Genomic DNA, 12,885 nt, shown 5'->3' on the forward strand with positions numbered 1-12,885 from the left:
TTGGATTGGAAAATGGCTCTCTTTATTTTCAGAGGAAACAATAAAGCTATTTTCAGCCTGGGAACAAATGAGGGCAGTAGTCATAAAAGCCTAAAAGCTGGTCCTAGGGAGCCCGCATCACAGATGTCAGTGGCCTGATCCTCGTGGGGGGGGGCATCTGGTTTCGCGGGGTGAGCGTGGGGTGAGGCTGTAGTTCAGAAAAAAGAAGCCTATAAGAAGAGAGCAACAGGGAGGCACAGAGAGGACACTGGAGTCACACCGCTTGATGAGACACACAGACACTGAGCCCCACAGAGAGTGCATGCCCCGCTGTAGGACATTCAGCCCGTGGGTGCCAGGGCCCCACTCTGCAAGGCTCTGCCGGGCACCAGGGCTGTAGCGACGTCTACGGTGTTTTCTCAGCGCCTGGGAACAGATGGCCCCAGCTCCCACCCACGGAAGCCAAACATTTTCCCTGGCTCATTCGCTGAGAAGCCTGCTCTTGTAAACAGAGAGTAGAGCTTTCTCAAGCAGCGTGCGTGTGCGTGCGTGCGTGGCTCACTCGCATAGACCTGACACCACGAGGAGAAGCCTTGGAGGCAGCACAGACAGACTCGGGTAAGCAAGGCTCCCCGAGTGTGCGGGTGGGAGTTCACAGAGCCGGGAGTCTCTCGGCCAGCAACCAGTCATGAGAGGGTGCAGTGCGGGCCAGGCGGGCTTGAGACCATTCTTGCCTCTGCCTCTCCCATAGGGGCTGGCTGGGGGGTCTCTGGCATCAATTTTCTTGCCTGTGAAATGGACACGCTTATGAGCTTTCTGTAAAACAAAGGAGTCTGTAAGAGTCTAGTGCTTTTTCCTCCCTTCATCTGGAGGTGGATGGTCACTTCGGGGCATCTTTTGTCATCCTCTTTCACCAGCTAAGCCTTTCTAGTTCACTCTTATTTCTTCTGCTGTGTGACCTTGGGTAAATGCCTTCCCCTCTCTGGACCTTATCCCAGTGGTAAAGGAAAATCACAGGAGGATTCCTGGGGGAGGCAGAGTATGCTGGAACTTACAGTGAAGGAGAAGAAAGGGGAAGAACATGAGGGGACTCTCTAGGAGGGAGACACTTTGTGAATAACTTGGACAAAACAGACCGCGCGAAGCTGGGCTCTGTGGGGGTACGGCTGGAACTCTGGCACTGATGGGGAGGCAGGAGGATCAGAAATTCAAGACCAGTCCCTGCTATGTACCAAAGAAGGGAGGAAAGAGGGGAGGAGGGAGGAGAGGGAAGAAGAAAGGAAAAAAGGAAGAAGGAGGGAGAGATAAAGAAGACCATAGTTGAGGGAGCCACAAGCAACTGATACACAGCCAGGCTTCAAAGGACAGACTGGGGAGCTGCCCGAGGGTCCCCCAAAGCCATGGCTCACGGGGATACAGAACTACAGCTGGCCTCAGGAAGGGATGCAGCCAAGCACGCTACAGGGTCAGCAACAAGGCTAGGTGTCCCTAAGGTGTTTCACCCCATGCCCTCCCAACCCTGCCCCACACCCATGGCAGCCAGTAATGAAAAGTTACTTCCAGCTAAAAGCTCTTGGAGCTGAGCCAGCCTCCAGCAGAGGCCGGCGGCCCTGGACTCCCTCAAGAGTCCTTATCCACCTCAAGCTTTCTATCCATGGCTGGGAGACTTGGTCCCGGGAAGAGTCTGATGGGGAGCTGGGAGGACAACTGTCTGATTGCCAAGCCCAGCAGCCTGGGGGTGGGGTCTAGGGGGCACTAGACGGATAGATTTGAGTGTGGGGGAAGGATGGACATCTGCCCTGCTACAGCGTGTGACTTGGACAAGCTCCGCCAAGACGCTGGGCCACCCTCTGTGATAACTCCCTCCCAACAACAAGATGCAGATCCCAGTAAAGGATGCTGTTCCCTTCCCCCTCCCCCCCCCCAACCCCCGCCACCGTGAGCCTGGTAGTGTGCCATGGGCCCTGCCCTCTCAGGACAGTCTCTGCCTCTATTGCGTCCTTCCTTCTTCCCTTTCTTGGCTTTTATTTTAAAATGTTTTCTTTCCATTACTTTGTTTTATCTTTATTTTTTGTTTTTATTTGTTTTTGAGACAAGGCTAGCCCAGAGCTCACTGTATAGACTAGTTGTCCTCAAATTCCTGATTCTCTTGCCTGTGCTTCCCCAACTGCTGAAATTACAAGCATGCGCTACCATACCCTGATAAACACAGGCACAGTGTGGGCTGGCAGTGTTCTTACACCCTAGGACACGAGTGTTTCAGAAGTCAACTTCGAATGGATTGCATGGGGAAACTAATTTAACTTCTTTTTTATTTTAGGTGCATGTGTGTTTTGACTGCATGCATGTTTGTGCACCTTGCCTGTACCTGGTGCCTGTGGCTGCCCTGGGACTAGAGTTACAGCTAGTTGTGAGCTACCTACCATGTGGATGCTGGGAATTGAACTCTGGTCCTCTGGAAGCGTAGTTCCCTCCCCCATCTCACTATGGGGGTAGACTGCAGCTGTCTTCAGACAGCCCATACATAAGAAGGCATCGGATCTCATTACAGATAGTTGTGAGCCACCATGTGGCTGCTGGGATTTGAACTCATGACCTCCGGAAGAGCAGTCAGTGCTCTTAACCGCTGAGCCATCTCACCAGCTCAGTAGCCAGTGTTCTTAACCACTGTGTTATCACTCTGGCCCAGAAAAACTGATTTTTCCCCCCACACTCCAGCCCCCAATGCTGAATTTGGAGCTTTAGATAAACTACACAGGCTTTTTGCCTTTATTATTTTCACAGTGCTGGGGTCTGAACCCACGCTTCTTACACACTCAGCAAGTGCTCTGCCTTTGATCTGTACCCCTGGGATTCTAGGCAGGCATTTTACTGCTGAGCTACACTGACGGTTTGGTTTCTTTGGTTTGTGCTCCCTAGCGGAGAGGAATCTGTCCATGGTGCTGAAGTTCAGGGCGAGCCACACTGCAGTTGATCCTCAGGTCCCAGCCAGCAGGCCAGGCAGGTCCCCCTGCAAATCTTCAGGGGCCTCTTCTCCCCTGAGGCCAGGTTTTGATGCCTCTGATTTGGTGTACCCAAAGAGAGCCCAGAAGTTCCAGGCTCTGGGGTTGCTTTGAGGATACATGTGGCTAATTGTCACAGGGATGTGTCACTGTATTGTATTATATGACACCCACCATCTCCCAAGCAGAGCTCTTAACTTCCCCGTTTTACCAGCTGGCCTCTTGTCATCTGTGATCTATGAAACCATTCCCTGGGCACCACAGTCCCTGAGAATAAGAGCAGGTGTCAGTATGAAGGCCACACCCACACGGGCTCACTGTGACCATAGCAATGGCCCTCTCTCTCCCCCTCCCAGTGTCCTGAGCAGGCCTCCTACACAGGCTTCTGGCTGCTTGTGAGCTGATGGGAAAGGTCCTGATGGCCTTAAGCTAATAAGTTGGGAATAAATTAGGTTTGTGTCCACAGAAAGCAGTTGGCAGGGGACAGGGGGTGGTGGGGGAACAGGGGGACATGAAAGGGCTTGTGGAGAGTGGGGGCACCCTTGGGCTCTCTTGTATGCTCTCCCTCCCTCCCTCCCTCCCTCCCTCTCTCCCTTCCTCCCTCTCTCCCTCTCTCTCATCTTTAAAATTGCATTCATTTGTTCTGGGAAGCACACACTTGTAGAAGTCAGAAGACAACATTCAGGAGTCAGACTTCTCTTTGCACTGTGTGGGTGAGTTCTGGGATTGAACTTGGGTCACCAGGCTTGCAGGCAAGCACCTTTACCCACTGGGCCATCTCACCCTCCCTCTGCTACCGTTTTATTATGAAAATGTTAAACATAAGTGGAAGTGACAGAAGTTGCCATGGGTGCTCACGGCCTGTTCTGTCTCCCGTCTCAGCCATCAGCCCACCTCCCCATTGCACAGCCAGCCTCGGGCCCAGCATATGGCAAATACATTTCAAAGGCGCAGGCCTGTCATCCCTGCACTTAAGAGTCTGATGCAGGAAGATTGTAAGTTCAAGGTTAACCTTGGCTAAATGTTGAAACTGTCAGAAAAAAAAAGTAGGAAGAAGGAAGGAAAAAAGAAAGGAGGGAGAGATGAAAGAGAGAGGGGGGAACAACTGCAGGTGGGAGGATGCTAAATATTACTGTGAACTGGAACTCTCTCTCATGTGTGTGTGTGTGTATATGAATGTGTGTGTGTACGTGTGTGTTTATGTGTGTGTGTGCATGTGTGCATGTGTGTATGTGCTCATGGGTGTATATGTATTTATGTGTGTGTGTGTGACTGTGTTTATGTGTATGTGGGGGTGTACATGTGTGTATTGCACATGCATGTGCATTCATGCACGTGTGTGTGTGTGTGTGTGTGTGTGTGTGTGAGAGAGAGAGAGAGAGAGAGAGAGAGAGAGAGAGAGAGAGAGGCACCCAGGCTGAAGCTGAGTTCTGACCTTTAACACCTGAACAGCCTGCCTCCACCTCCCAAGTGCTGGGGTGTGTACCTTCACGCTGTGTCATATGCATGTGTGTTGTCTGAGCACGTGAGTGCAGGTTCACGCACTTTTGTGAGTGGAGGGCATAGGAAGATATCCGGAGTCCTGCTCTATCACTCCCTGTGTTACTCTCTTGAGGCAGCATCTTGCATTCAGTCAAAAGCTAGGCAGGCAGCCAGCAAGCCCCAGCCATCCTCCTGTGTCCGTCACCACCATAGGGCTGAGCATGCGGGAGTGCCTGGCTTTTTACATGCATGCTTGGGGATCCAAACTGAGATCCTCATGCTCGGGCAGAAGCACTCTTACCCGCTGGGTCATCTCTCCACCTCCAGTTTATTTGTCTGATTGGATTTGGTTTTTGTTTTGTTGTTTTGTTTTAAACATGTCTCAGGTAGCTCAGGCTGATCTCAAACTGACTACAGAACCAAGGATGACCTTGAACCCCTCATCCTCCTGCCTCCACCTCTGGAGTGCTAGGATGACAGGTACATGCTACCAGGCAGAACCAGCACTTCTCACAATGTGAGAAGACATGTGTTATGAGGACATGGAGCACCCCCGCTTCGGATAGCTGTCTCCAGCCCTGCCTCTCCCTCAACCCCCTGAAGAGGGTAGCCAGCATCTGGTTGCTTTAGAGTACACCTATCTGTTCTAGGAATTCACAGAAATGGGACCACATGATGTCTGTTCGCACACAGGTGCAGGGCACAAGAACGGCTTTACTTTAGATTCCAAGTGGGTACCGTGTTTAGATTCCAAGTGGGCGTGCTGCAGGCTCTTATCCATCTCCTATGTGTAACACATGGCCTGTCTCCAGTTTACTACTATGAATAAAACGTACAGTTGTCCCTTGGTATCTGCAAGGGATTCTATATAAAACCCTTCTGCTACCAGAATCCAAGGTGGCTGGTTAAATGTATAGAACCTGAACACACCCTTCCATATGCTTTTTTTTTTTTCATTTTTTTTTTAAATTTATTTATATGAGTACGCTGTCGCTGTCTTCAGACATGTAAGAAGAGGGCATCGGATGCCATTACAGATGGTTTGGTTGTGAGCCACCATGTGGTTGCTGGGAATAGAACTCAGGACCTCTGGAAGAGCAGTCAGTGCTCTTAACCGCTGAGGCATCTCTCCAGCCCACACTTTTTTTTTTTCTTTTTAGGAATGGAAGACAGGGTCTCACGTAGCTCAGGCTGGCCTGGAAGTTTCTACACAGCCAAGGAACGCTTTGGTCTTCAGTTCCTCCTGCTTCCCCCGCTCAAGTGTTAGAATTGCAGGTCCGTACTATCATGTCCTGTTCTGTGAAGCGCTGGGGACTGAACTCATGGCTTCATACATGCAAAGCCATGTTGTACCTACCCAACCAACTGAATTACATTGCTCGTCATATTATATTTAAGCAAAGGGTTTTTTTTTTTCTTTTTAGTAACTATGTAGATAATTATATGACTTCCTCTTTCCTATAAACTAATGACTACGTACTGGAGTGTGGCTCAGTGTCCATCTTATGCACTCATATGTATGTGTGTGTGCGCGGGAAGGTAGAGAGATGGCTCTATGGTTATGAACGCTAGCTGTTCTTGCAGAAGATTCGAGTTCAGTTCTCAGTACTTAAATCAGGCACTCACACCACCTGCAACTCCAGCTTCAGGAGATCTGATGCCCTCTTCTGGCTTCCTGGGACGCCTGTGCGCTCGCGCTCGCTCTCTCTCTCTCTCTCTCTCACACACACACACACACACACACACACTGGCACATGTGCATACACATGCAAACTAAAAAACAAACAAACAAATCTTGGGGTTTGGAAAAAGATGGCTCTGCAGCTAAGAGTACTTGTTCCTGCAGAGGTCCCTGGGGTCCATCCTAGCGCGCACATGGTGAGTCACAGCTCCAATTTCAGTTCCGGGGGACCTGATGCCCTTTTCTGACCAGTAGGTAGACACAGATGTACATCTAAGTCCTGTAGACAAAACACAAACATAAAATTAAAAAATACATTCTTTAGAGAGACCCCCCTGTCACTCAGAGTGTAGCATATTCCTGTTTCCCAAAATCTCCTCAGTTCTGGTCTCTATAGTTAGAATTTCTTGCTGCTATTCAAAAATGAAATGGCTACGTTGTTTTCTTAGGGTAATCTTCACGGACTTGAAGCATTTCTCTTCCTCCTTGTGCTTTTACAGAACTCGGGTTCTGTCACCTTAAAACTTTCATAAGATGTTTTTATTATTTGAAGCCCAGTGTGTGGGAGCAGAGAAATAAGAATTCTTTATTATATTTGTCTCTTTAGACTCCAGACCTTGTCTACTTAAGTTGCTTGCATTTGGGGTGTGTGTGCATGTGCGTGCATGTGTGTGTATGTGAGTGCATGCATGTGTGTGTGCATGCTTGTGCATGTGTGTGCATGCATGCATGTGTGTGTCCATGTGTGTGTGTCCATGCATGTGTGTGTATGTGTGTGCATGTGTGTGTGTGCACTTGTGCATGTGTATGTGTGTCTCTGTCTGTCTGTCACTGAGCCATCTTGTCAATCCCACTACATTTGTTGAGACAGAGTCTCTCACTGAACATGGAGCTAGTTGACTTGGCTAGAATGGTGGAGAGTTAGCCACAGGGACTCTCTCTCCTCTCTGCCTCCCAGCGCTGGGATGACAGACACGCATCGCCATTTTTTAATGTGGGCTCTAGGGATTTTAACTCGGGTCCTCATGCTTGCCCAGCAAGTATGTTATTGATTGAGCCATCTCCCCGGCCTCCAGGTTCCTTTCTCTTCCGATGGCAAGTTTCTGCTCATTTGTCATTTCCCAGAAAGCCATTTTACCCTGCTCCTCTGGTTTTTCTAGACCGAGAGTGGAAGTCATCTTTTGGATTCTGTCCCACTTCCTATTTCTGTGTCACTTCACACTCTCACACTTCTGGCTTTCCATATTATGCTAAATCCTCCCTAACCGTGTACATATCTTGGGGACTTAGGATTTCACTGTAGAGCTTACACATGATTTCACTGATTTCCTGGGTTTTTCAGTATAGCGTTCACATTGTTCCCTGCTGGGAAGCATGTGACATCTGCACCTTCTTGTGCTACTCAACCACCTGCAGTGCTCGCTATTGCAACCAACATCTTAGAAAGTAAAGCCTTTCTATATTTAGAACTAATTCCCTGGGTTAGATTTTCTGGACCAACAGTTTATTATTATTATTATTATTATTATTATTATTATTATTATTATTAATTTTATTTTTTATTTTTTGGCCAATTTACTTTCCAGAAGAGTTGTCCCAATTGACACTTGAACCAGAAAGAGGATTGTTTATTTACTTCTTTAATTTGCACTTCTGGGGATGGTACCAAGACCCTCATGCTAGGCAGGGGCTCTACCACTGAGCCACACCCCAGCCCCTCACTGGGGGATTCTAGGCAGGTGCTCTACCACTTAGCTACACCCCAGCCCCTCACTGGGGGATTCTAGGCAGGGGCTCTACCACTGAGTCACACCCCAGCCCCTCACTGGGGGATTCTAGGCAGGGCTCTACCACTGAGCCACACCCCAGCCCCTCACTGGGGGATTCTAGGCAGGGGCTCTACCACTGAGCCACACCCCAGCCCCTCACTGGGGGATTCTAGGCAGGGGCTCTACCACTGAGACACACTCTCGGCTCTCTTTTTACTTTTCATTTTAAGACAGCATTGCTCTAACTTGCTCAGGCTGGCCTTCAGCTTGCCCTATAGCCAGACTAACCTCAACTTTTGATATTCCTGCTTCATCCTCTCAGGAAGAAGACATTAAAATTGGATTTAGTCTTGTCCCCTTCATTGACAAAATGTACCCCCAAGTTCCAACTGCTTTCTGGCCCTGTCTGATCTGATTTTATGTTCTGACCCCAGCTCCCTTCTCTCTCTCTCTCTCTCTCTCTCTCTCTCTCTCTCTCTCTCTCTCTCTCTCTTTCTCTCTCTCTCTCTCCTTCTCTCCTTCTCTCCCTTCCTTCCTCCTTTAGTTCCACTTTGGGGTAGGAGTAAGGACAGGGTCTCTGTAGCCCAGGCTGGCCTTGAACTTCTTCTGGGCCTCCACCTGCCTCTACTTCCCAAGTGCTGGGATAACAAACTTGTACCACCACACCTAGTTTACACAGTGCTGCACTACATTCATACCCCAAAGCTGTAGGCTATGCGACTTGCACATTGAGATGATTGTAGCTCACTGGAACCTCCAACAGGCCACTTTCTGTGGCCTGCGGAACTGCAAAAGGAAGTGGGCACATGCGGTCCTTGAGTGTGCACATAACACTCACTTGAGCCAGGTGTGGCAATACACACCTGTCATCCCAACACTCTAGAGGCTGAGGCACAAGGATTCTGAATCCTAGGCCAACCTGAACTATGGTAAGAGAGGTCATTAAAAAAAAAAGACACTTCTAGGAATTGTGCACTGTGAGAGGGAGGCTGGCAAGATGACAGGAAAGCCCTCAGGCCTGGGCAGAGCCAAGCTGGCTTCCAGAATGAAATAGGGGTGCAGATGAGAGGAGGGGTATCCAGACAAATGTGTCTCACTGAGCCCCGGTCCTGAAGATGCTGGCTACCATCGACAGGTCCCAGTCTGTAAGACTGAGGGTACTGTTCCCCCTTAATTCCTGGCCTCATCTTTATGGCTTCCATGGGGCATGTGGCCAGGACCAGGGCCAGAACAGACCCTTCTGCAGCAGTCAGCGCCAACCCCAGAACTATGTCACAGATAGTAACCTAGAGCTCCCAGAGACTAAGTCCGGCAAGAAGCTTGAAGGGACTGGGCAGTGAGGACGGCCAGCTACGACACCAAACCATCCTGTGTGCTAGACTTTCAGATACTGTATCCTGAGGATGGAGAGAAGGAAGTGGGCAGAGACAAGTGGGGTGTGAACGGGTAGCACCGCTTATGCTGAAAGCCATGTGCAGGATAGGCTGAGTCCATGCATTGCGGGGGGGGGGGGGGGGGGGGGCAGTGGGGGTAGAGGGTACACAGCATGGGAGCGGAAAGGGGCGGGGCAGAGAGGCAGGGCCGGTGTGAAGGATATGGGAGGGGCCGTGATGGGGCGGGGCATAGGAAAGTGATGGGGCGGAGATAGCAGGTAGGGAATAGTAAGTCATTTATGAGGGCTGGAGGTGAGGCCAGGTAGGTGGGCTCAGAGGAGGAGAGTGGAGCATGTGGGAATAAGGAGGGTGGAACTAGGCAAATAAAGTAGGAGGCGGGGAAGAGGGGGATAGAAGAGGGCCAGACACGCAACAAGGGAAGCGGGGAAAGAATAGGGGTGAAGAAAGAATAAAAGTGAGGCTAGGGCAGGTGGAGAGGAAGGCAGCGAAAGGGGGCAGGCTCTGGGGTCTGGTTTGGGGCTGGCAAAGGGCACAGAAGGAACGAGGGTGAAGACAGCAAAGAGAAGTAGGGACATTAGAGTGGGCAGTTCAGAGGCGGAGCTAGAGGCGGGGTCATGTAGAGTGAGTGGAGCATAGGTAAAGAAAATGGGGCGGGGAATATAGTAAAGACTGAGTGGTGGTAGGCCCCGCTGGAGGCTGGACCTGGGTGGAGCCCTGTGGAGTGGGCGTGGTGTGAGGGGCGGGTCCCGAGGTCGGGGCGGAGCATATGAATGGTGGAAAGCATGAGTGGAGGCGGGACTTGGGCGGAGCCGTTCGATGGGCGGAGCTGTGTGGGCGTGGTTAAGCGGACGGGCGGGGCGTGGGCCGGGCTAGCTCGCCGCAGCTGCTGAGCCCCCCGCACGCGCTCGCGGACCCGGGCCCGCGGACCGGGACACCGAGGAGGACGCCCGCCGCGCCCGGCCCAAGCCTCGAGGAGCGGGGCGCAGCGCAAAGGGTCCGGGCGCGGGCGGCGGGCAGTCACTGAGGATCCCTGCCTGGGGCCGGCCGAGGTGAGTGTCGCCACGGAGGTGGCGGGGAGACACTGGCGGGGACCTGTCGGAGCCTTTGTCTGCGGCGCGCAGCCCCAGTCGCGCCGCCTCCCCCTTCCGCCCTCTCAGGCACCAGATCCTTGCCGCACCCCTTGTCCGGGGATGATGGGTACCCTCGCGCAGTGCAAGGTCTCCTGAATCCCAGCTGTGAGAGCGGGACGCAGGCTCTAGAAGGGGACAAACGCGGATGGCCTTGGCCGAGCCGGGTCACGGCATTATCTCCTCCCCTGGTCACACCTCAGGGGTCCTTGCACCTGAAGTTCCTTCCGGACCCATCTCCTTCCATCACTTCCTTCTGCCCAGCCAGCCTCCTTCTAGTTCTAAAAAAGGTTATGGCAGAGGCGGGGCCTGGGCACTGGGTCACGACCTCCGAGTTGCCCCTGAAGTCTCTCTTTGCTAGGGGCCGTGTGGGCCGGGGTCCAACTTCAATTTTGTTAGGGTCGCCTACGGAAGAAACATCGGGGTCTGTTAGTGTCCGGACTCTGCAGGAGCCTAAAGCATGGAGAGAGGTGGGCCTGGGCTACCCCTCTGCCCTGTGGGCATCCCAGGCCTTTACCAGTCTATGGCACTGACGTTACAGTCATTTGTCCCCTGGCACTCAGAGGAGCTGCCCAAAGTAGCTCGAAACCCACAATCCTGCAGCGGGGATTGGAGCCTTACAATGCGCAGGGAGACTCCCTAAATAAACAACGTCTGGGCACGGGGCAGGGCATCCAAGGGCATAGAGTAAACAAGACTTGTGGCTGGAGCCAGGAGTTCAAGGCCTGAGGAGGTTGAGCAGGCTGGCTCTCCAAGTGAAATTTAATTTTTCTACTCCTTCCGCTGGCTGCACATGTGGGGCATGCAGCCTGAGAGACAATCTGTACAGCAACTGGGAGGGGCCGGTGGTGGTCAGCCGGGTCAAGGTACAGTTAGAGCTGACTGGCTGTGGGTTTGGCTTTCCTCTGCCTTTTTGGTTCTCTTCTGCAGACTGGCACTGTTGTGCCTAGTTTTACAGGACTATTGAGAGCTCCGAGCCCTCTTTGACCCACTGGGTGCTTAGGGGTTGCTTGCATTGCTGTTAAAACACCAAATGTGCCTAGTAGCCAAATTTTTCCTAGCAACCACCCAGTCCCTCTGCAAAGTACTCTCTTACCTTCTAGGTGGGTGCACTGGTGCCAAGGATGGTCTGAAAACTAAATAAATGTCCTGTATCGTCCACAATGCTTTCGTGACAAGCACTGAGAGGTCCCAAGTCAGGAGCACAGAGAAAAGCTTCCTTTCCCATGCCTATCTGCATGCCTTTACATTTTAATTAAAGTGAATATAGTGAGAGGAAGGTTCTGAGACTCCGGGTGTTGAATGTTGGGGGCTGGGAAAGGAGAGAGAGGAAAACCATGGGGACAGTGTAGGTGGCAGCTGCCCGCCACTCTGACTGAGCCAGAGCAAGCGGCCTGGCAGGATGCCGAACACATCCGCCTTCCCGGATGGTGTGGCCTCAGCCAGGCAGAAGCCTCTCATGCTGGTCTGGCTTGTCTGGGAGGCTGCATCATGGGAGCCCCTACTGAAGATGAGCCAGGCCTTTTGGATCTCGGGTGTCCTCCAGGACTGAGCTTCCATTGCAGGAGGATCAGGGGACACTGTGAATGGCATTCCAACAGTGTCCCCTTCCCCAACCCCTCTGTCTAAGGCTGGCGGGCAGGAGTCTGATCTGGTAGCTCTAAGCTGTCACTAACCCAGACCCTTTGGAGATCAGGGAAGTGTATGCCCAGTGACTGACAAGACTGGGATTGTACCCAATGCCACTGTCATTCAGGCCTAAGCCAGCTATGCCTTAAGCCCTTCTAAGTCTCTCCCAGATCCAGATATGGCTAGCTGCTAGGACCAGAGTGACTGGAGGGGAGGCTCACCTGGCTTCCTAGCACCCAGAAAGAAATTTCCTGCCTCATGTCCACTGACCGTGAGTACTCTACCAATAGGTGTAGAGTTCCTTAGGCCCCGGATCTCAAGTATGCTACAGGCTCCAAGGAGACCACATCTCGGTCTCTGAACCTAACACCACTCCGTCAAGGGTTAGAGAATGGGGAGAAGACAAACCCAGGAGCAGGATTTCATAACTGGTGGGAAGATCTCACCTGGCAATCTGGGAAAGAGGTAAACTGAGGCAAGTGAGCTGCAGAAATGAGGACCTGGTAAAGAAATGAAGACAGGTGGCTATGGCACAGGGCACACTGATGACACAGGTCCAGAAATAATGTAGTTCTTGAAGGTGGCATCCTTTAGAGGTGGGGCCTCCAACTTCTTCCATGGCTTGTTTCTCTCACTTGTGTTTGCTGAGAAAGAGAGGCTGTCTCTGTCCGTGGCCAGATGTTACCATCGCTATGTATGTCTCATGCTGTAGGAAGAGTGTGTATCTTCTCGTTATCAAATAGAAATTTCAACAGAGTTTGAAAATTCACCTGATGAAAGTTAAAGGAAGAGAAGCTAGACACTCCATGCACACGGGGCATT

The 12,885-nt window shown here is 51.6% G+C and overlaps 1 protein-coding gene across 2 annotated transcripts in view; it reads left to right on the forward strand.

The window, feature by feature from the left end:
- The first annotated feature begins 514 nt into the window (after positions 1-514).
- The window catches only part of Slc29a4 (solute carrier family 29 member 4), a 29,914-nt gene continuing 17,543 nt past the window's right edge, over positions 515-12,885 (forward strand). Inside the window, exon 1 of one of the 2 annotated variants that reach the window (XM_076923563.1) lies at positions 515-597. The gene's annotated coding sequence lies outside the window, so the exon portion shown is untranslated. Of the gene's footprint in view, positions 598-10,144; positions 10,357-12,885 lie in introns of those variants that run through there. The other variant, XM_076923562.1, reaches the window with a different exon arrangement.

Source organism: Arvicanthis niloticus, chromosome 24, assembly GCF_011762505.2.
Source record: "Arvicanthis niloticus isolate mArvNil1 chromosome 24, mArvNil1.pat.X, whole genome shotgun sequence".
NCBI lineage: Eukaryota > Metazoa > Chordata > Mammalia > Rodentia > Muridae > Arvicanthis > Arvicanthis niloticus.